The sequence below is a fragment of the Salmo salar genome, unplaced genomic scaffold (assembly GCF_965601325.2).
Source record: "Salmo salar unplaced genomic scaffold, fSalSal1 ptg000974l, whole genome shotgun sequence".
NCBI lineage: Eukaryota > Metazoa > Chordata > Actinopteri > Salmoniformes > Salmonidae > Salmo > Salmo salar.
Genome location: NW_027675573.1, coordinates 323,675 through 346,946, shown reverse-complemented (window position 1 = coordinate 346,946; position 23,272 = coordinate 323,675). Strand labels below are relative to the sequence as shown.

The 23,272-nt window shown below is 39.3% G+C and overlaps 1 long non-coding RNA gene across 1 annotated transcript in view; it reads left to right on the top strand.

Annotated features, from left to right (window-relative positions):
* Window positions 1–23,272, top strand: part of LOC145877365 (uncharacterized) — a 446,358-nt gene that overhangs the window by 162,412 nt on the left and 260,674 nt on the right. The window lies entirely within an intron of this gene.

The following is a 23,272-nucleotide window of genomic DNA, read 5'->3' as shown; positions in this document are numbered from 1 at the left end:
GTACAAAGCGGTTGATTTGCGATGATGACACAAACATATTAAGCAGGAGATTCAAGCGAGCCTGACAATTATAATCCAAAGTAGTGTGAAATGAACTCATAAGCAACCTGGTAATGGAGGTTACTCCCCTGAGCAAACATCTTTTCTCACCAGCAAACATAGAAAAGGGCCTCCAATCTTAGATGTTACAACTAATGTGAAAACAAGACAAAATATGACTATTGTTGCTCATTTTAAGACAAATGTCAAGTAATCATTACATTCATTACAGATGTCAATTGTTGTACAACATCATGGCTACGCTGTTGGCATGACCTTTTACAGTGGATTTCTGCTGTTGTGGGCCTTTAATCATCTGTCTGACTTTGTTGTTCACACAGGAGAGAGACGTGACTATCGTGGATCCTCTGGGGAGCCTCAACAACCTCATGATGCTGATGAGGCAGAGAAGAGTCTCTCCAGATCAGAACTCCTCAAGAAACACCAGCAGAGACCCACAGGGAAGATAATTAACCTCTCTGACTGTGGGAAGAGATTCACCTCATCAGGCATTAAAATTCATCGGAGAAGCCACACAGTAGAGAAAGCTTATTGCTGTACTCAATGTGGGAAGAGTTTTGATACATCTAGCCATCTTATTGTACACCAAAGAACACACACAGGAGAGAAATCTTATAGCTGTGATGAATGTGGGAAGTGTTTTACTCATCGAAGCAGCCTGATATCACACCAGAGAATACACACAGGAGAGAAACTTTCTAGCTGTGATGAATGTGGGAAGAGTTTTACTCGTTCAACCAGCCTGAAATTACACCAGAGAACACACACAGGAGAGAAACCTTTTAGCTGTGATCAATGTGGGAAGTGTTTTACTCATCGAAGCAGCCTGATATCACACCAGAGAATACACACAGGAGAGAAACCGTATATCTGTGATGAGTGTGGGAAGAGTTTTACTTGCTTGCGCAATCTGACTCTTCACCAGAGAACACACACAGGAGAGAAACCCTATAGCTGTACTCGATGTGGGAAGTTTTTTTTTAAATCTAACCATCTGACGATACACCAAAGAAGACACACAGGAGAGAAACCCTATAGCTGTACTCAATGTGGGAAGAGTTTTGTTCAATCTGGAGAACTGAAGATGCACCAGAGAAGACACACAGGAGAGAAACCTTATAGCTGTACTCGATGTGGCAAGAGTTTTGTTCAATCTGGCGAACTGAAGATACACCAGAGAACACACACAGGAGAGAAACCTTATAGCTGTGGTCAATGTGGGAAGCGTTTTGGTCAATCTGGCCAGCTGACATCACACCAGAGAACACACACAGGAGAGAAATCTTATAGCTGTGATCAATGTGGGACAAGATTTGCTTGGCTAACCAGCCTAGTATCACACCAAAGAACACACACGGGAGAAAAACCTTATAGCTGTGGTCAATGTAACAAGAGATACTCCGATAAAAGACATCTGATCAAACATCAGAAAATACATGAATGAGTTGTTTCATGATATCAATGATATGTCACAATGTAGAATGTTTTAACATTGTAGTAGGAGTATTTTAATTATGTCACAATGTAGAACCCTAAACGTTTGTCCCCTGTTCTATTGATTTCAACATGATATGGATATTAACCTCAGGGGGAAAATCCAGGCTCTGAAATGGAAGAGTTACTATTTATGTGATTTAACAAAAAGTGACTAACACAAAAAGAGTTGTGTTACACTTACCACGTTGGTGACGCACTTCAATCAAAATGTATCTGGCTGTTTTCTACAAATTGTCCTCTAACCAGGGATGTACACATTATTCCCAGATTCTGTGTGGTTTTTGAGCTGTTAGTTTTAACAGGACGTGCAACCTCATCTCCCTCCTCTCGCACAAATGATTTCAACATGATATCGATGAGTTATGACAAATAAGTGTTGTGTTCCTTTGTTTAGCGACCCCTAAATTTAAATGCATCACTCCAAAATGTAGCTGACTGTCTTCTGCAGGTTGTCCTCTAACCAGTGAGGTAAAATATATCTCCATTTCCATGTGTTTTTTGTTTTGTTGTGTTAGTTTCAAGAGCAGATTCAACCTGATTTCCCCCCAAATGGATATAAGATTTGTGTTTTGCGTTTAGCCAGTGCGTTGCTATGGATCTTTATTTATTTTGGCTGCATGTTTTTCCGTATTGGAGATGAGTTTTGTTTGGGCTCGTTCCAAGGGGACGAGAGTTCTAGAAGCTAGTGGGATTTAGAAAGAGGAGAGTTCTAGAATTTAGTGAGTTTTAGGAAGACGAGTGTTCTAGAAGCTAGTGGGATTTAGGAAGACGAGAGTTCTAGAAGCTAGTGGGATTTAGCAAGATGAGTGTTCTAGAAGCTAGTGGGATTTAGGATTCTATAGAAAGAAAAAGGAGAAACAAATAATCCTATTGTATATTATTATTTAGAAATACGTGTTTTTTCTTGTTTTTAATTGTTGACATCCAGTAGACACCATGTTTATATTGGTGAAGGTGAAGCATTGTAGTTGATTATAATGTGAAATGGAAGTTGTTTTCTGTTGGTGGTGAGCAAATTTGTCCAAAAGAAATGTAGGATATATTTGTTGTCTTAAGGGGGAAGGTGTTACAGGCTTTGGTTTTTCCATTTATGTTTTGAGGTTGGACTTTAACACGTCTAGCTCGTTAGCACGTCTAGCTCGTTAGACATTTACATTTACATTTAAGTCATTTAGCAGACGCTCTTATCCAGAGCGACTTACAAATTGGTGCACGTAGGACGCACTGATTGGTGTCACCTCGTTAGTCAGTATGTGTTACACCTGTGCTGGCTTGTCCATCTCGTTAGTGGGAAGGTGTTTCACCTGAGCTGGTCCAGGTTCTATTTAAGAGTGTCTGGCCCAGTGCTCCAGTTGTCTTGATACATGTGGAGAGTCAACACCTTTAGTTGCTCCACCTTTTTGGTTTGCTTCCTGTCTTTAAGTTTGGTGTGGGATTTTCTTTTGTTTGTCTCTTCTTGGGCAGATTTAGTGGGTCTCATGGTGGGTGTCTTTTAGGTCCCAGTTGTTGTTACTAGTCAACTTTCAGTGGACACCCCCATAGTGTCTATCAGAACCTCTCCTAAAACCCACCTGTTTAGTTGTGGTTGTTGTCAGTGACAATTTGTTAGTTCCTCTTCTATTTAAGGGACATTTCTGGTTTCCTGCTGGGGAACGTAACAACAAACTTCTATTTTGGGTTGGATGTTGCATCATATTGTTAATATTTTAATCAAATGGCATTTCCTTAGAATGTTCATTAGTCTTCCATTTAATCTTGTTTTTTATCCTTAAGTTTGTTATGTAGTAAATGTGAGTTTTTATTCATTTTTTTCTTTCCGTGAAGCCATGTCTGAAATTTGCTATATAAATAAAGCTTGATTTGAATATATTGCGAAACGAATCAACCCAATGACCGACCAATCAACAGACTCTTGCAAAAGCAACACATATTTTGGGCAGCAGGTAGCCTAGTCGTTAGAGCGTAGGGCCAGTAACTGAAAATTTGCTTGATTGAATCCCCAAGCTGACAAGGTAAAAATCTGTTGTTATGCCCCTGAACAAGGCAGTTAACTCACTGTTCCCCGGTAGGCCGTCATTGTAAATAAGAATTTGTTCTTGCCTAGTTACATACATGTAATTTTTTTAAACAAAAAATATATATCTTGGTCCATCTTAGTATGAAAAACAGTATAAATGATGTATATCAAAAATAGTGTTGAAATCAACAAAGGATTCAACTATTGAACATTGAAACAAACAAATGGATCAACCAGATCAATCCCACTTTTCCAGCCTGCTGAAGGCGTGGTGGAGTGGTAAACACCACCCCCGGCTCTACCAGGGGCTTGAGGTGGTCTCCCACAGCTCTGCTTATGTCATGTTCTGTGGCCTTGCTGTTCCATTTATTGACTGTCCCTGCAACACAGAAACACATTTAGTTATATTATATAAAACACTCAAAGTAATGGATATGGAGCATCTATGGCCTCAGTTACACCTGGCACCTAAATGTGACTTCTGATCACTCCAAGCTGCATTAGGTTCAGATCTACCAGGATGGGCCTTTGACATAGTCTGGATGCAGTCAGGCCACTGAATATAAATAAGCAATGTAAAGAGATGGGGTGAATGAGTGGGGAAAGGTACATTTGACACAAATTACCTTCATAATAACAAAGAACAAATGTGTGTACCTGAGGGGAAATTAACTTTCATACAGCCAAAAGGGGTGAGAAATTACACCAATATCAGTGGACAATTTGCACTAATGTAAATAAACATAGATGGAACATATTCCCTTTTGCTGACGTGATGAACCGCTAAGGGGACATAAATATTTACCATCTAAACCATGTGTGACCTCTCACCTCTCTGGCTGTAGAAGTGTTCTTCCTAACCAGTCCCTCAACAGCTCTCTGACTGAGCTCCACCCTCACTGGGTCTTCAGAGGAGAGGAAGGCTGAGGAGGGATGGAAGGATGAATGGATCAGTCAGTCAATAAAGTGTAGAGCTGCTGTCTGACAAAATCACTAATTCAGTAGTTCATTAAAGTAAATAAGGCTTTATGACTGCTGAATACCAACTATCAATCACTTGGATCATGTATTTTCAGGTAGAGATACATCCTTGGGACGTCCATAGCCCATTGAAGTTAAGGGGTTAAGGTTAGGGTTTAGGATAGGGATGTCCCAAGGATCCCAGAAAGCATTGACCATCGTGCATTCTTCTGTCTCTTTTACATAGCAGGTGTAAAATAAACACAGACAAGACAAGTAGGCACGCAGTGCATTATGGTCATTGTAGTTTAAAAATAGCATCTAATTATGTAGGGTGACCATACGTCCTCTTTTTCCCGGACATGTCCTCTTTTTGGACCTAAAAAAATGCGTCCGGCCGGGATTTCTAAATCGCCCAAAATGTCCGGGATTCGGCTTTTGCTTCCTACAGTCGCCATTCATTGTGTGCGTTTTGGGGGTTTTGCATTGCTTTGACCTTTTTCAAGTGCTCGTACTAAGACCGAAACAATTGTTAACGCTGTGATAGCACCACATTCTGTCGACATAGCTCAGAAAGCACTAGAAGACATACCTTACTGTGGTGTTTCTACTGATGGGAGCAATCACGGTGCTGTGAAAATATTCCCTCTGCTTATTCAGTATTTTGATTGGAAGAATGGTGGCGTGCAAAGTAAATTAGTCGAAGTTAAAAACACTCCAAATGAGACAGCTGATACGATCGCGCAATACATCAAAGAAACACTGGAAAATAATGGGATTTTTTCCAAATATATTGTGTTGGCATGTGGACTAATATGTTGTTGAGTTGTGTTCTTACACTGGTACAGTCATGCCCTATGAGAGATGTATGACTGCGCATGTGCGAAAATAAATAAAGTGCATTTTCCCCGTTCTGGTTAAAACACCAATGATGAACATGTGTGTTTATTCCTCCGTTAAGTAAACCGGTATTCCTGTCCTGAAGATGTCAGCACCAACACCGGAGCTACGAGGCCTGCGTCCAAATCGCTAAGCAGTAAACTTCAAAGCAGTGTACTGATGCCTGTATCACTTTATCAGCAGCATGTCATCAATGGCGTCTGAAGCTTCATTTCATCAAACAACCACCTGATTGGTTTGGTATTGGGCTTGTTCGACACTGCAGGCGACTGCCGACTGACTGATCTACAAATTCCCTGTTGCTGCTGTTGAAAGAAGTGTTCCGTCCACTATATATACACGTCACACTAGCATCGCCTTAAAGCCCCACATGATGTATTGTTACACCATGTAGGATCAGTATAGACCTAGTCTGTTCATTATATACATCTACATGATGTATTGTTACACCATGTAGGAGCAGTATAGACCTAGTCTGTTCATTATATACATCTACATGATGTATTGTTACACCATGTAGGAGCAGTATAGACCTAGTCTGTTCATTATATACATCTACATGATGTATTGTTACACCATGTAGGATCAGTATAGACCTAGTCTGTTCATTATATACATCTACATGATGTATTGTTACACCATGTAGGAGCAGTATAGACCTAGTCTGTTCATTATATACATCTACATGATGTATTGTTACACCATGTAGGATCAGTATAGACCTAGCCTGTTCATTATATACATCTACATGATGTATTGTTACACCATGTAGGAGCAGTATAGACCTAGTCTGTTCATTATATACATCTACATGATGTATTGTTACACCATGTAGGATCAGTATAGACCTAGTCTGTTCATTATATACATCTACATGATGTATTGTTACACCATGCTCTTTGTACGTGTTGATATAATATTCATATTTAATGGAGAGGAACAAAACGTTTCCCTAAACTGCTTTATAATATTATAATTCAATGAAGAATAAAAATAGTTTTCCCTCCTCAACTGCGTTTCCTCCCTCCAGACAGCAGATGGCGATATGTGTCTTTCAGGCGATGTTTCTAGTGTGACGTATAATCTAGTGGACGGAACGCTTCTTCAACAACTGCAGCCACCTCGGTAGCTCGCTAGCCGACAAAGTCTGAACATTCAAGTTCTTTAGACAATTTCGTGGTTTAATTGCCACTGTGATTTAAACATAGTACTCCATTTTATGTAATATTTACGTTGTAAGTCAGCTAGCTGGCTGGTTAAGTTAGCACTAGTCTAGTCGCTAATGGTAACTAGCTATTATCTCCGACCATGAGTTCACTAAGCTACTCTCCTCCTGTTAAAGAAGAAGAGGTCTGTTGGACGGAGAAAGAAGCTCTGGTGAAAGAGGAGGAGGAAGAGGAGGCTGTTACAATACAAAAACAAGTAGAGGGTGAGGCTGTTACCGTGAAAGAAGAAGAGAAAGACGTTTCAGTGAAAGAAGAGGAAGCGTTCAGCGTGAAAGAGGAGGAGGATGTTACTGTGAAAGAAGAGGAGGAAGATGCAGTTTTTGGAGTGGAGGATGAAGTGAAAGAAGATGAAGACGTTTTTGGAATGAAAGATGAAGAGGGGGAGATTACTGTCACATTAGAGGAGGACGAAGAAGAGAAGACTGGAGAACTGATTAACACCAGTAAATACAGTGAGTACTATCTAATAAAACAGGGACATTGATCTGATTAACACCAGTAAATACAGTGAGTACTATCTAATAAAACAGGGACATTGATCTGATTAACACCAGTAAATACAGTGAGTACTATCTAATAAAACAGGAACATTGATCTGATTAACACCAGTAAATACAGTGAGTACTATCTAATAAAACAGGGACATTGATCTGATTAACACCAGTAAATACAGTGAGTACTATCTAATAAAACAGGAACATTGATCTGATTAACACCAGTAAATACAGTGAGTACTATCTAATAAAACAGGGACATTGATCTGATTAACACCAGTAAATACAGTGAGTACTATCTAATAAAACAGGGACATTGATCTGATTAACACCAGTAAATACAGTGAGTACTATCTAATAAAACAGGGACATTGATCTGATTAACACCAGTAAATACAGTGAGTACTATCTAATAAAACAGGGACATTGATCTGATTAACACCAGTAAATACAGTGAGTACTATCTAATAAAACAGGGACATTGATCTGATTAACACCAGTAAATACAGTGAGTACTATCTAATAAAACAGGGACATTGATCTGATTAACACCAGTAAATACAGTGAGTACTATCTAATAAAACAGGGACATTGATCTGATTAACACCAGTAAATACAGTGAGTACTATCTAATAAAACAGGGACATTGATCTGATTAACACCAGTAAATACAGTGAGTACTATCTAATAAAACAGGGACACAAACTCTGCAGATGTTGAACTAATGTGTGATTTTTAAAAGGGCATTCTACACTTGAATATGTTTCTGTACTGTCGGAATTGTTCATGACGTCCTACAGTGATTTAAAAAAAAAAACTTTTCCTGTTGAAAAGTGATATAAATACAGTAAATTATAAACACACTAATGGGAAACAAATAAATGTTTTGAGCAAAATAGTGCTTTTTTAGACAACTGCAAACTAGACGGAGTGAGTGATGTCATAGTAAGGCCTTCAAGGAGTTGGCTTGATGGGAAGTCGTGATGTCATCCAATAGGAGACTGATCTTCATGTGAATATTCATTATTCTTTTTAAAATCCTTCCTGTTCTGTCAAGTTGGTTGTTGATCATTGCTAGAAAGCCATTTTCAAGTCTTGCTATAGACTTTCAAGATGATTTAAGTCCAAACTGTAACTAGGCCACTCAGGAACATTCAATGTCATCTTGGTAAGCTCCTCCAGTGTAGATTTGGCCTTGTGGTTTAGGTTATTGTCCTGTTAGGACAGTTTTTTGTATTCAGATCTCTGAAATGCTCTCTACCTACGTAACATTTAGTGTCTCCTTATGTTACGCTGGGGAAACAGTTTTCATGGGCACAGAAATCCTAAATCATTTCAGAGTTTGCTAAATCCAATGGTAAAAACCGAGAGTCACCTTAACTTTATTGACAACACCCAAATGGATACTGTCATTAATGCGGTTCTTCAATAATTACACATAATACTTAATACTGTAGCTGTTTAGTTACAGTCACATGTTCAACTATCATCAGCTGATCCAGGAAATCATTTTCTGAATGACAGTCACATGACAAACATCACGACATGCAACAACAACCAAAGTGCTTCTTCATTCATTACTCTGGTAAAGACAGTTATGCCGTGCTCCACGTTGGATCCAACATCCCTAACAAATTCATGTTTATAATGTGCTATTGTCTGGTTGATGTACTGTAGGGTCTCGTTAGTCTGTCTGGACACAGAGATACTTCGCTCATAATGTGTAGAGAACTGTTCCTTGATGGATAGGCTATTGTACAACACAGAGATATTTTCCTTTATTCAGGACATTTAGAATGACAACACATTACAGAGTAGCCTAGTGGGATTATTCACAAAATTATCTGGTGATCAGGTTATGAAATGTCATGACAGACATTTTAGTTTCCATGTTTCACCTGAAATATTAAATGATTTATAGTCCTAGGTCTATGTTATTGTTAGGTGAAGTTATGGGTCCTACAGTAGGTCTATGTTATTGTTAGGTGAAGTTATGGGTCCTACAGTAGGTCTATGTTATTGTTAGGTGAAGTTATGGGTCCTACAGTAGGTCTATGTTATTGTCAGGTGAAGTTATGTGTCCTACAGTAGGTCTGTGTTGTTGTTAGGTGAAGTTATGGGTCCTACAGTAGGTATGTTATTGTTAGGTGAAGTTATGGGTCCTACAGTAGGTCTATGTTATAGTTATGGGTCCTACAGTAGGTCTATGTTGTTGTTATGTGAAGTTATGGGTTCTACAGTAGGTCTATGTTGTTGTTAGGAGAAGTTATGGGTCCTACAATAGGTCTATGTTATAGTTATGGGTCCTACAGTAGGTCTATGTTGTTGTTAGGAGAAGTTATGTTAAACACTTAGTGGACAAACACTCATTGTCAGGCTGATGGCAAAGCGCAATATTAGCAAACACAGAAAGGGGCCAATATTGGAGACCAAAAGTCGTCTGGCACACTGCTTAGAGTTTCATCAACTTTAATAACTTATTTCTAGCCTACAATCATCGATGTTACTACTAATGTGAAAACAAGACAAAATATTACTTTTCTTGCTCATTTTAAGACAAATGTCAAATAATTTTAACATTCATTACAGACATCAATTGTTGTCCAACATCATGGCGCCGCTGTTGGCATCACCTTTTACAGTGGATTACCGCTGTTGTGGGCCTTTAATCATCTGTCTGACTTTGTTGTTCACACAGGAGAGAAACTTTACTATTGTGGATCCTCTGGGGAGCCTCAACAACATCATGATGCTGAAGAGGCAGAGAAGAGTCTCTCCACATCAGAACACCTCAAGAAACACCTGCAGAGACCCACAGGGAAGAGAACTCACTGCTGCTCTGACTGTGGGAAGAGATTTACTTCCTCATCAGGCATTAAAATTCATCAGAGAACACACACAGGAGAGAAATCTTATAGCTGTGGTCAATGTGGGAAGAGTTTTGGTCAATCTTGCCATCTGACTCAACACAAGAGAATTCACACAGGAGAGAAACCTTATAGCTGTGGTCAATGTGGGAAGAGTTTTAGTCAATCTAGCTATCTGACAATACACCGACGAACACACACAGGAGAGAAACCTTATAGCTGTAATCAATGTGGGAAGAGTTTTGTTTCATCTAGCGGTCTTACAGTACACAAGAGAACACACACAGGAGAGAAATGTTATAGCTGTGACCAGAGATAATCTGATAAAAGACTTCTGATCAAATATCAGAAAATACATACATGAAGGAGTTGTTTCATGATATCAATGAATTAATGTCACAATGTAGAATGTTTAAACATTGTAGTAGGAGTATATTAATGATGTCACAATGTAGAACCCTAAACGTTTGTCCCCTGTTCTATTGATTTCAGCATGATATGGATATTAGCCTCAGGGGGAAAATCCAGGCTCTGAAATGGAAGAGTTACTATTTATGAGATTTAACAAAAAGTGACTAACAAAAAAAGAGTTGTGTTCCACTTACCACGTTGGTGACCCACTTGAATCAAAATGTAGCTAGCTGTTTTCTACAAATTGTCCTCTAACCAGGGATATACACATTATTCCCAGATTCCGTGTGGTTTTTGAGCTGTTAGTTTTAACAGGACGTGCAACCTCATCTCCCTCTCTCACAATTGATCTCATCGTGATATCGATGAGTGATGACAAATGTGTTGCATTCCTTTGTTTAGCGATCCCTACATTTAAATGCATCACTCCAAAATGTAGCTGACTGTCTTCTGTAGGTTGTCCTCTAACCAGTGAGGTAAAATATATCTCCATTTCCATGTGTTTTTTTATTTGTGTTAGTTTCAACAACATGTACAACCTGATTTCCCCCCTGACGATATCAGTGATTTATTGCTACTTGTCAAAAAAATACAAGTAATATGATTATTGTGGCAGATGTTTGTGTATATAGCACATTATATGTTTAGTTTTTCAATATATCACAAACTGTTTCTGCGTATTTGTTATTGAAAACTGTGTTTTGACATTGGGGCTATCCCATCTAGCAAAATGTCTTTGAAAAGAAGCCTATGCCCGATGTCCTATATTCGTTCGGTTGTAGTTAAATTACTTGAAAACAACTTAATTTCAACGTACTTCCAAGTAGCCTAGTGGTTAGAGCGTTGAGCCAGTAACCAAAAAGTTGCTGGATCGAATCCCCGAGCTGACAAGGTAAAAATATGTTGAACCCACTGTTCCTAGGCCGTCATTGTCGATAATAATTTGTTCTTAACTGACTTGCCTAATTAAATAAAGGTTAAATGAAAAGTGGACGAGAGTTCTAGAAGCTAGTGATTTTTCGGATTCTATAAAGAATAAAATGAAATAAATAATACTATTGTATATTATTATTTAGAAATACGTGTTTTTTTCTTGTTTTTAATTGTTGACAGCATTGTAGTTGATTATAATGTGAAATGGAAGTTGTTTTCTGTTGGTGGTGAGCAAACTTTTCCAACAAAAATATAGGATATATTTGTTGTCTTAAAGGGGAAGGTGTTACAGGCTTTGGTTTTTCCATTTATGTTTTGAGGTTGAACTTTAGCTCGTTAGCACGTCTAGCTCGTTAGCACGTCTAGCTCGTTAGCACGTCTAGCTCGTTAGCACGTCTAGCCCGTTAGCACGTCTAGCTCGTTAGCACGTCTAGCTCGTTAGCACGTCTAGCTCGTTAGCCCGTCTAGCTCGTTAGCACGTAGGACGCACTGATTGGTGTCACCTCGTTAGTCAGTATGTGTTACACCTGTGCTGGCTTGTCCATCTCGTTAGTGGGAAGGTGTTTCACCTGAGCTGGTCCAGGTTCTATTTAAGAGTGTCTGGCCCAGTGCTCCAGTTGTCTTGATACATGTGGAGAGTCAACACCTTTAGTTGCTCCACCTTTTTGGTTTACTTCCTGTCTTTAAGTTTGGTGTGGGTTTTTCTTTTGTTTTCCTCTTCTTGGGCAGATTTAGTGGGTCTCATGGTGGGTGTCTTTTATGTCCCAGTTGTTGTTACTAGTCAACTTTCAGTGGACACTGAGAGCAAAACTGCAAGATTATGTTATAATACTTTTATTGCATCAAATGGTTGTTTTATGCAACAGAATAGAGGGTTCTTAGAACTATTGTGTCTGTGTGTTCTACTGAGGATGGGCCTCTGGGAGAAAACACTGACAGGAGATTTACAATGTCTTTTGGGTGATAAAACCTAAAGAGACCGCATTCCAGAGCACGAGTTAATGTTTCTGTTCGATATGGTACCAGGGAGAGATGACCCCAGGGCCAGACCCTGGTCTCTACACAAAGAGTACTGTTTCTACAGCAGATACTGTCTGCTGAGAATTATAAGTATCTTTCATACAAATCTTAACCTTGTGACCCGTTCTATACATCTGTTGTTGGTCATGTAGGTTGAAAGGGGTGTATCTTGGCTGTAAAAGACCTTTGTACTTTTGTCTCGGGGCTCTCAACGAATCATCTGGGGGTGATTCATCTCTCAACGAATCATCTGGTGGTGATTCATCTCTCAATGAATCATCTGGGGGTGATTTGTCGACCAGCCATCATTTTCGTAGAACACTCAATTGATTCACTTTATATGTGTGTTGTATTGACCTGCTCCCGTATTAATAAGTGAATAAAGATTTAGTTTTAGAATAACGCTGACTTGTGTGATAAGTTTGTTTCCTCAATTGATATTAAAGAAATTAACCTCCACATTTGGCGATGGGGATGTGAATCTTGACCTGACTCCTGATGACCTGGGTCAATGACCTGACTCCTGACGACCTGGGTAAATGACCTGGCTCCTGATGACCTGGGTAAATGACCTGGCTCCTGATGACCTGGGTAAATGACCTGGCTCCTGATGACCTGGGTAAATGACCTGACTCCTGACGACCTGGGTAAATGACCTGACTCCTGATGACCTGGGTAAATGACCTGGCTCCTGACGACCTGGGTAAATTACCTGGCTCCTGATGACCTGGATAAATGACCTGACTCCTGACGACCTGGGTAAATGACCTGACTCCTGACGACCTGGGTAAATGACCTGACTCCTGATGACCTGGGTAAATGACCTGATGACCTGGGTAAATGACCTGGCTCCTGATGACCTGGGTAAATGACCTGACGACCTGGGTAAATGACCTGACTCCTGATGACCTGGGTAAATGGTGCACGAGGGATCCCTCTAACTTGGGATCTCAGGGAGACTTCGGGAACGGAGCAGATGAACCCACCTTTGATCTGAGTGGATACCACAACTCAAACCTAATTTTTAAAAAAGAATGAGGTGAGCGAAACACGCAAAGTGGAGATTTTAGAAAATCCTCGTAGGCTCTGTGTGTATTCCTGTGTGGAGGTGTGAACTGGATGAAAACTAGAATCTGTGTTTACTAGTTAAGACCATTTATGATATAGTATAAGATAGTAAGGTGCACCTGTAATTGTTTTAAACCTGGACCCCATTTTAGAAGTATTGAGAGATGTAAATGTATGACTTACATTATCCTAGGAACTAACCATGAGATAGAAATGTGAAAATATTCCTGCAGGTTAAAATATTGTTGAAAAACAACTAATTGATTAGGTATGTTTGGGAATAGCATTGTGTGACTGTGATATGAGAGTTGTGTGACTGTGATAGAGTTGTGTGACTGGTATGAGAGTTGTGTGACTGTGATATGAGAGTTGTGACTGTGATATGAGAGTTGTGTGACTGTGATATGAGAGTTGTGTGACTGTGATATGAGAGTTGTGTGACTGTGATATGAGAGTTGTGTGACTGTGATATGCGAGTTGTGTGACTGTGATATGAGAGTTGTGTGACTGTGATATGAGAGTTGTGTGACTGTGATATGAGAGTTGTGTGACTGTGATATGAGAGTTGTGTGACTGTGATATGGGAGTTGTGTGACTGATATGAGAGTTGTGTGACTGTGATATGAGTCTTAATCTGACGTTTGGATAGTAACATAGAAATATGCTGAATCAGATGATTGAAATGTGGATAATAAGCGGGATGATATTTTAGAAAGCAGCGGAAGGTCTATAGTTCCTGGGAGGCTTGATTTTGCCGTGGTCTCTGGGAGGTTAGAGAACCGTTGAGGATCCCATGGTCATTGTCCGGGAAACAAAAGTTAATTTTTTGTTCTGCTGGGAGTATGTTTGGAGAGTCCTTGAAAAAGCAAATGGAATGGTTGTTGTGAGTACCTGAGAATTTCTTACGTTTTATATGGATTCTGTGAATATATGAAAATATGATGAATTGTATGCGTGTATAATGATTACTAGAGATTTGATGAAGTAATACTGGGAATATAATTAGATTCAATTTAAACAATCCATATGTAGACGAACGTAGGTTTTGAGTTGGTATCTTTAATGGATCATTTGATAAAGATGAGTTTTAAGCATTATTAAACTGTCTACAAAGTCTGGGCAGTTGTCTCAGAAACTGATGGGAGTGTGTCCACTTTAGGTTAAGTTACCCTAACGATGTAACTATAAAACGCTTATTGGATTTTCTCCATCCAGGTACTACATTTGAAATAAAACTGCCCTTAAGGCCTGTGGGGGGGTTCTTCCCAGTATGAGAGGAGTTGCTAGATTTATTGAATAAACCTTTTTCCATAAAGTTAGAGTGAACCAAGGTGGCTGACTAGCTGTTGATGCTGAACAAGCGTCCTGTCCACTAGATTATACGTCACAGTGGCAGAATCACCTGAAAGACGCACATCGCCATCTGCTGACTGGAGTTGGTATCGCAGTTGAGAAAATACTTTCAGACAAAAAGCTCAAAAGCGACTGCCACTAAAAACCAACGACTCCCTTTGAAAACGGATGATGTGGCATCATAAACATTTATTATAGTGTAAAAATGTACTACAAGTGTAGACAAATAGAATAACTTTGGTCATACCTACTCAGCACGTGACGTCCAAGGACGTCGAATTATGGTCGATATCAGGTCTGTCTGTTGTGGCCGCTATTTCACCCCAAATTGGTTTATACATGTATAACTATGTAAATGTCTCTCGGACCAGGTGACTTTTATCAATATACACTCTAAAAAGTAAAGGTTCCTGGAGTATCCTGTAGGGGTTCTTCAAATTGAAACTGTGGGGGAACCCCTAAAAGTTATTTGAAGAACCTTTTGTGGGAACCTCTAAGTTCTTTGAAGAACCCCTTATCATGGTTCCTCAAATAACCTTTTGGGGTTAATTTTTTTAACTCCCTGTCCACCCTCCCTCCATTATAAAAACACATTTTAATATTAATAATAACAATATTGACAGTATTGATTTAAATAATTCATTGTTTATTTAGTGCCACCACAAATATGAATTAATATTTACAAAACAATTTACCAAACAAAACAAATTACAATATTGCAACAATAATAATGATGTACAATAAAAACAACATTAAAAATGATTCACAGGTCAACTAACAACATTGTAGACTTGATGCTAAATACAGATTTTTCAGCTTTAGTGTGTATATCATATCCACTTAGTTATGTTAGGAAGTTTTCCATCTTTATGACCGGCCCTGGTAACTTCACCCCAACTTCTCTGATCCCCAGAACAAAGTCACTTAACAACATAAGTGTTTTTCTGACATTTTTGGGAAATTTAAGGGAAAATAAAAATCCAGTCGTAGCAGAGCCCCAAGTCCCATGGGGGACGTCCTCGAGGGCCTGGATGTTCTCCCCATCAAAGGCCAGCGGGATTTCACTCTCATGGTGGAATGGATTTCCACCGATGTGCAGTAAAGGAGTGAAGAGCGGTGAAATCTGTGTCAACAAAAGTAAGAAAAGATTAATACACAAACAATTAACAAAGAACATAACAAATGTTCAGCTGTAGTTTTATATCAGCATGCACACCTATGTTTATAAAGAAACAGATGATTGGTGCATAGACATACCTTGTCACGGACATAAAGGCCACTCGGGTCCTCATTGAAGAGGTAGGGCAAGAGCAGAATCGCTGCTGTGGTCTCCAGTCCTAGTAAAGTAAAGCAATGATCTTACTACACTTGCTAATTTTATTACAAAATACATTAGAGAAAGGGAAGGAATAAGAGCAGATATACCTCTTCTGTATTGTCCTTCAGGGACTGTCAAAATAGCAGGATGATGTCCTCACCCCTGCCTCGCCTCTCTACCTCTGATAGTCCTTGAATTATCTTTTTGTCTATATCCATTCCATGGACTTGATTCATTTCTGAGAAGATCTGAAAAGATCATTTGCACACATTTGTACGCTAATAGATTTCAGTTTGTATTGACTGCTATGTAGGTTAAATGTACACTTCAAATGCAGCTGTCCTACATCATATCTGTACCTTCTTCTTAATCCCAATTGCATTGTGTCCATGTTCTGTCCTATAAGAATTTCAAAGGAAGAGAAAATGTGTCAAAGAATAGTCTTTAAAAAACATATATATATATATTATGGAGGCTGAGACCCTCCTGTCTCAGCCTCCAGTATTTATGCTGCAGTAGTTTGTGTCGGGGCGCTAGGGTCAGTCTGTTACATCTGGAGTATTTCTCTTGTCTTATCCGGTGTCCTGTGTGAATTTAAATATGCTCTCTCTAATTCTCTCTTTCTTTCTTTCTCTCGGAGGACCTGAGCCCTAGGACCATGCCTCGGGACAACCTGGCATGATGACTCCTTGCTGTCCCCAGTCCACCTGGCCATGCTGCTGCTCCAGTTTCAACTGTTCTTCCTGCAGCTACGGAACCCTGACCTGTTCACCGGACGTGCTTGTTGCACCCTCGACAACTACTATGATTTTTATTATTTGACCATGCTGGTCATTTATGAACATTTTAACATCTTGACCATGTTCTGTTATAATATCCACCCGGCACAGCCAGAAGAGGACTGGCCACCCCTCATAGCCTGGTTCCTCTCTAGGTTTCTTCCTAGGTTTTGGCCTTTCTAGGGAGTTTTTCCTAGGGAGTTTTTCCTAGCCACCGTGCTTCTTTCACATGCATTGCTTGCTGTTTGGGGTTTTCGGCTGGGTTTCTGTACAGCACTTTGAGATATCAGCTGCTGTACGAAGGGCTATATAAATACATTTGATTTGAAAATAAATTTGATTTATTAAATAAATGTTGAAAGATAAATGACATCGACATACAATGTAAAATAGAAGAACATATTGGAGAAAGCACTAGCCAATACAGTACTGCCATACAGTAACAGTACTGCCATACAGGCATAATATCACATTTCAAGATATCTTTGTACACAAATTGTTCAATATTTTATCAGGCTGACTTGAAAGATTATACGCAACATTTTGCTGCGTGGCAATACTGTGTTTGGATTCTGAAGGGCATTTATACAAAAGAGGTAGTCTAGACACTGTATTAATACCATTATGCATTTGAATCCCATCTACAGCTACCATCTAAGATATTAATTTCCCTCCACAAGGGGGCGGACATGTAACGTTTCCAAAATGGGATAGTATTGTACATGTAACGTTTCCAAAATGGGATAGTATTGTACATGTAACGTTTCCAAAATGGGATAGTATTGTACATGTAACGTTATACCCCCTTGTGAGTTAATAGTATTGCATGCTGTAGCAGGCTATATAAAGAGGAAGACCTCCATTGACGATTCAGTTCGTTGTAACATCTGGTCTGGACAGGTCACCGTCCTTAGTTAGTTAGTTAGTTAGTTAGTTAACAAAGCTAACGTTAGCTAGTTCATTATCACAAAAGTGAGAACTGCTCTAGATTGGAAACTTACGTTAATGAGTGTAAAGCCATATTGTCTTTATGGAAACGATATACAATATATGGTAAAGAATATAGTTGAGGAAATAATCCAAACCTAGTTGTGCCTAGTTAGGACATAACGTTAGCTAGCTAGCTAACGGTACTGTACTGTAGCTCATACAATGCCGACGGTCAAACCCGGCTTTATAATATTTACGTTCATTAACTATAGTAACGTTATGGAAGCTATTCACAGAAAACCATCATTGTCTTCGTTATTCATTGTTAGTATGTTATATTATTATATAAATTATTTCGAGACATATTCAGAGCCAAACATCAACCCAACTTAACCTTTTTAACTGTTGTCGCATCCAAACTTGTCACCATCGTTTTCAGTTGTAATTCCGAAGTTCAAGTCAGCTGCTGCTGCTCCAATACAGTATGAGGTGAGACGGTGAACCGGGCAGTCAGCTGCTGCTGCTCCAATACAGTATGAGGTGAGACGGTGAACTGATGTTGAACTGGGCAGTCAGCTGCTGCTGCTCCAATACAGTATGAGGTGAGACGGTGAACTGATGTTGAACTGGGCAGTCAGCTGCTGCTGTTCCAATACAGTATGAGGTGAGACGGTGAACTGATGTTGAACTGGGCAGTCAGCTGCTGCTGCTCCAATACAGTATGAGGTGAGACGGTGAACTGATGTTGACTCATAATGATTAAGTTAATTAAAATGAATTAGTGAAACTATAAAAAAAATAGTATTTGTCATATTAAATATATTACTCTGTTGTTATCAGATAGAAACATGATGGAATATTGTACATCATATTAGCATCAACATACATTATTGTTTCATACAATTTCACATAATAAGGATATTTAATATTTTCAAGTTCAGAAGTCAGAACCCATCACCTGCTATGTAAAAGAGACAGAATAATGCACAATGGTCAATGATATCTGGGATCCTTGGTACATCCCTACCCTAAACCCTAACCTTAACCCCTACCTTAACCATTTTAAATGTCAACTTCAACGGGTTAGGGACGTCCCAAGGATGTATCTCTACCTGAAAATACATGATCTAAGTGATTGATAGTTGGTATTCAGCAGTCATAAAGCCTTATTTAATTTAATGAACTACTAAAATAGTGATTTTGTCAGACAGCATAGACAGCAGCTCTACACTTTATTGACTGACTGATCCATTCATCCTTCCATCCCTCCTCAGCCTTCCTCTCCTCTGAAGACCCAGTGAGGGTGGAGCTCAGTCAGAGAGCTGTTGAGGGACTGGTTAGGAAGATCACTTCTACAGCCAGAGAGGTGAGAGGTCACACATGGTTTAGATGGTAAATATTTATGTCCCCTTAGTGGTTCATCACGTCAGCTAAAGGGAATATGTTCCATCATCTATGTTTATTTACATTAGTGCAAATTGTCCACTGATATGGGTGTAATTTCTCACCCCTTTTGGCTGTATGAAAGTTAATTTCCCCTCAGGCACACACATTTCATTCTTTGTTATTACCCGAGCCACTGCCTGTTCAGCCTGCTATCATCCAGAAGGCGAGGTCAGTACAGGTGCATCAAAGCTGGAACTGAAAGACTGAAAAACAGCTTCTATCTCCAGGCCATCAGACTGCTAAACAGCTTCTATCTCCAGGCCATCAGACTGCTAAACAGCTTCTATCTCCAGGCCATCAGACTGTTAAACAGCTTCTATCTCCAGGCCATCAGACTGATAAACAGCTTCTATCTCCAGGCCATCAGACTGTTAAACAGCTTCTATCTCCAGACCATCAGACTGATAAACAGCTTCTATCTCCAGGCCATCAGACTGTTAAACAGCTTCTATCTCCAGACCATCAGACTGATAAACAGCTTCTATCTCCAGGCCATCAGACTGTTAAACAGCTTCTATCTCCAGACCATCAGACTGTTAAACAGCTTCTATCTCCAGACCATCAGACTGTTAAACAGCTTCTATCTCCAGGCCATCAGACTGTTAAACAGCTTCTATCTCCAGGCCATCAGACTGGTAAACAGGCATCATGAAATCATTGGCCCTTTAATAATGTTTGCTCATTTAGCAGCTCATCTGAGTTAGCCTGCACTGTAGCTAGTTAGCTAATAATACATCGGTTTTTTTTACATTTTCAAAATCTATTTACTTACTTACTTGAATAGATTCTTCCAGCCATGTGGACAACTGGAAACAGGGCAGTAAAGTTTGTCACCAGAGCGTTTTAGAGGATATTACTATTGAACTATGTACCCATTTAAGAACCAGACCTTCATACAAACTTGCTCTGCTGAATTCTTGACGGAGTCACAATGGGCGGCCTAAGAGGCATCTAGTCCATCTGCTGACTGGACGCAGTTCAGTAAAATGTACATTTTATCTTCAGACAACAAGTTAAAGGGGTCAAATACTTATTTCACTCATTAAAATGCAAATCAATTTATAACATTTTTGACATGCGTTTTTCAGGATTTTTTGTTGTTGTTATTCTGTCTCTCACTGTTCAAATAAACCATTAAAATGATAGACTGATCATTTCTTTGTCAGTGAAAGTGTAAGTGGGCAAACGTACAAAATCAAATACTTTTCCCCCCCACTGTATCTCAGTCTATGCTGCTCTAGTAGTACTATACTAGTTAATAAATGGAACACTAGTCACTTTAATAATGTTTGCATATCATTTCTCATCTCATATGTATAAACTGTATCTCAGTCTATGCTGCTCTGACATTGTTTATCCATATATTTATATATTCCTAATTCCATTCCTTTACTTAGATATAGGTGTATTAGGTATTTGTTGTGAAATTGTTAGATATTAATTGTTAGATATTACTGCACTGTGGGAACTAGAAGGACAAGCATTTCACTACACCTGCAATAACATCTGCTGAACACCTGTATGTGACCAACAACATTTGATTTATTATGAAGGTAATTTGTGTCAAATGTACTTTTCCCCTCATTCACCCCACCTCTTTACATTGCTTATGCATATTCAGTGGCCTGACTGCGTCCAGACTATGTCAAAGGCCCATCCTGGTAGATCTGAACCTAATGCAGCTTGGAGTGATCAGATGACAGAAGTCACATTTAGGTGCCAGGTGTAACTGAGGCTGTAGATGCTACATATCCATTACTTTGAGTGTTGTATATAATATGACTAAATGTGTTTCTGTGTTGCAGGGGCAGTCAATAAATGGAACAGCAAGGCCACAGAACATGACATAAGCAGAGCTGTGGGAGACCACCTCAAGCCCCTGGTAGAGCCGGGGGTGGTGTTTACCACTCCACCACACCTTCAGCAGGCTGGAAAAGTGGGATTGATACAGTTTTTCATACTAAGGTGGACCAATAGTTTGTTGATTGGTCAGTCATTGGGTAAATTTGTTTTACAATGTGTTCAAATCAAATCAAGCTTTATTTATACAGCACATGTCAGACATGGATGCAACACAATGGCTTCACAGGAAAAAACTATGAAAATAATCAGAAATATTTAGTACACAAATATGAGGATAAAAAACAATAACAACTGAAAGACTAATGAGCATTGTAAGGAAATGCCATTGATTAAAATATCAACAATATGATGCAATATCCAACCCAAAATATAACTTGTTTTTTAGGAGGGGCTCTGAAAGACACTATGGGGGTGTCCACTGGAAGTTGACTAGTAACAACAACTGGGACCTAAAAGACACCCACCATGAGACCCACTAAATCTGCCCAAGAAGAGGCAAACAAAAGAAAAACCCACACCAAACTTAAAGACAGGAAGCAAACCAAAAAGGTGGAGCAACTAAAGGTGTTGACTCTCCACATGTATCAAGACAACTGGAGCACTGGGCCAGACACTCTTAAATAGAACCTGGACCAGCTCAGGTGAAACACCTTCCCACTAACGAGATGGACAAGCCAGCACAGGTGTAACACATACTGACTAACCAGGCGACACCAATATGTACCCAAGACACATTTCAGTTGAATGCATTCAGTTGTACAATCAATCAATCAATCAATCAAATCAAATGTATTTATAAAGCCCTTCTTACATCAGCTGATATCTCAAAGTGCTGTACAGAAACCCAGCCTAAAACCCCAAACAGCAAGCAATGCAGGTGTAGAAGAACGGTGGCTAGGAAAAACTCCCTAGAAAGGCCAAAACCTAGGAAGAAACCTAGAGAGGAACCAGGCTATGAGGGGTGGCCAGTCCTCTTCTGGCTGTGCCGGGTGGAGATTAGAACAGAACATGGCCAAGATGTTCAAATGTTCATAGATGACCAGCAGGGTCAAATAATAATAATCACAGTGGTTGTCGAGGGTGCAACAGGTCAGCACCTCAGGAGTAAATGTCAGTTGGCTTTTCATAGCCGATCATTCAGAGTATCTCTACAACTTCCATTTCACTTAATCATCTACAATGCTTCACCTTCTACAATATAAACATGGTGTCTACTGGATGTCAACAATTAAAAACAAGAAAAAACACGTATTTCTAAATAATAATATACAATCAACAAATAAAAACAAGAAAACAAAATAATAATTATTTATTACACGTATAATTTTTTTATCCTTTTTCTTTCTATAGAATCCTACAATTCTAGCTTCTAGAACTCTCGTCTTCCTAAAACTCACTAGCTTCTAGAACTCTCGTCTTCCTAAAACTCACTAGCTTCTAGAACTCTCTTCCTAAAACTCACTAGCTTCTAGAACTCTCGTCTTCCTAAAACTCACTAGCTTCTAGAACTCTCCTCTTCCTAAAACTCACTAGCTTCTAGAACTCTCGTCTTCCTAAAACTCACTAGCTTCTAGAACTCTCGTCTTCCTAAAACCCACTAGCTTCTAGAACTCTCGTCCACTTGGAACGAGCCCAAACAAAACTCATCTCCAATACGGAAAAACGTGCAGTCAAAATAAATTGGGATCCATGGCAACGCAATGGCTAAACACAAAACATTTTTGACTGCCCAGCCTTGAGACAATCAGCTACCAAGTTGCCCTTAAAACGGACATGTCTGATTTCAAGAGGAAACTCTGGCAATATCCGTAGTAACTTTCCACCTCAGCTTCTCTCGCTTTTCAGGGTTCACTAGATAGGCATGTTGTTGGATCGGGGCCCAGTCCCCAATGTCATGCTCTAGTACATTTGGGTTGGCACATCTGAGAATGAACACAGATATTCTAAAATGACATTATAAAATGATCCCTGATATTATGTCAATATAATTGTACCCAAAAATTGTCAGTTGGTTGCATAAATCATTGATTACTAAATGCTACATTAATTGTAAATATGAAATATCAAACCAAATGTACACCCCTTTGTTATGTATTGGCAATAATTAACTTAATGGTGAGGCATAAAATA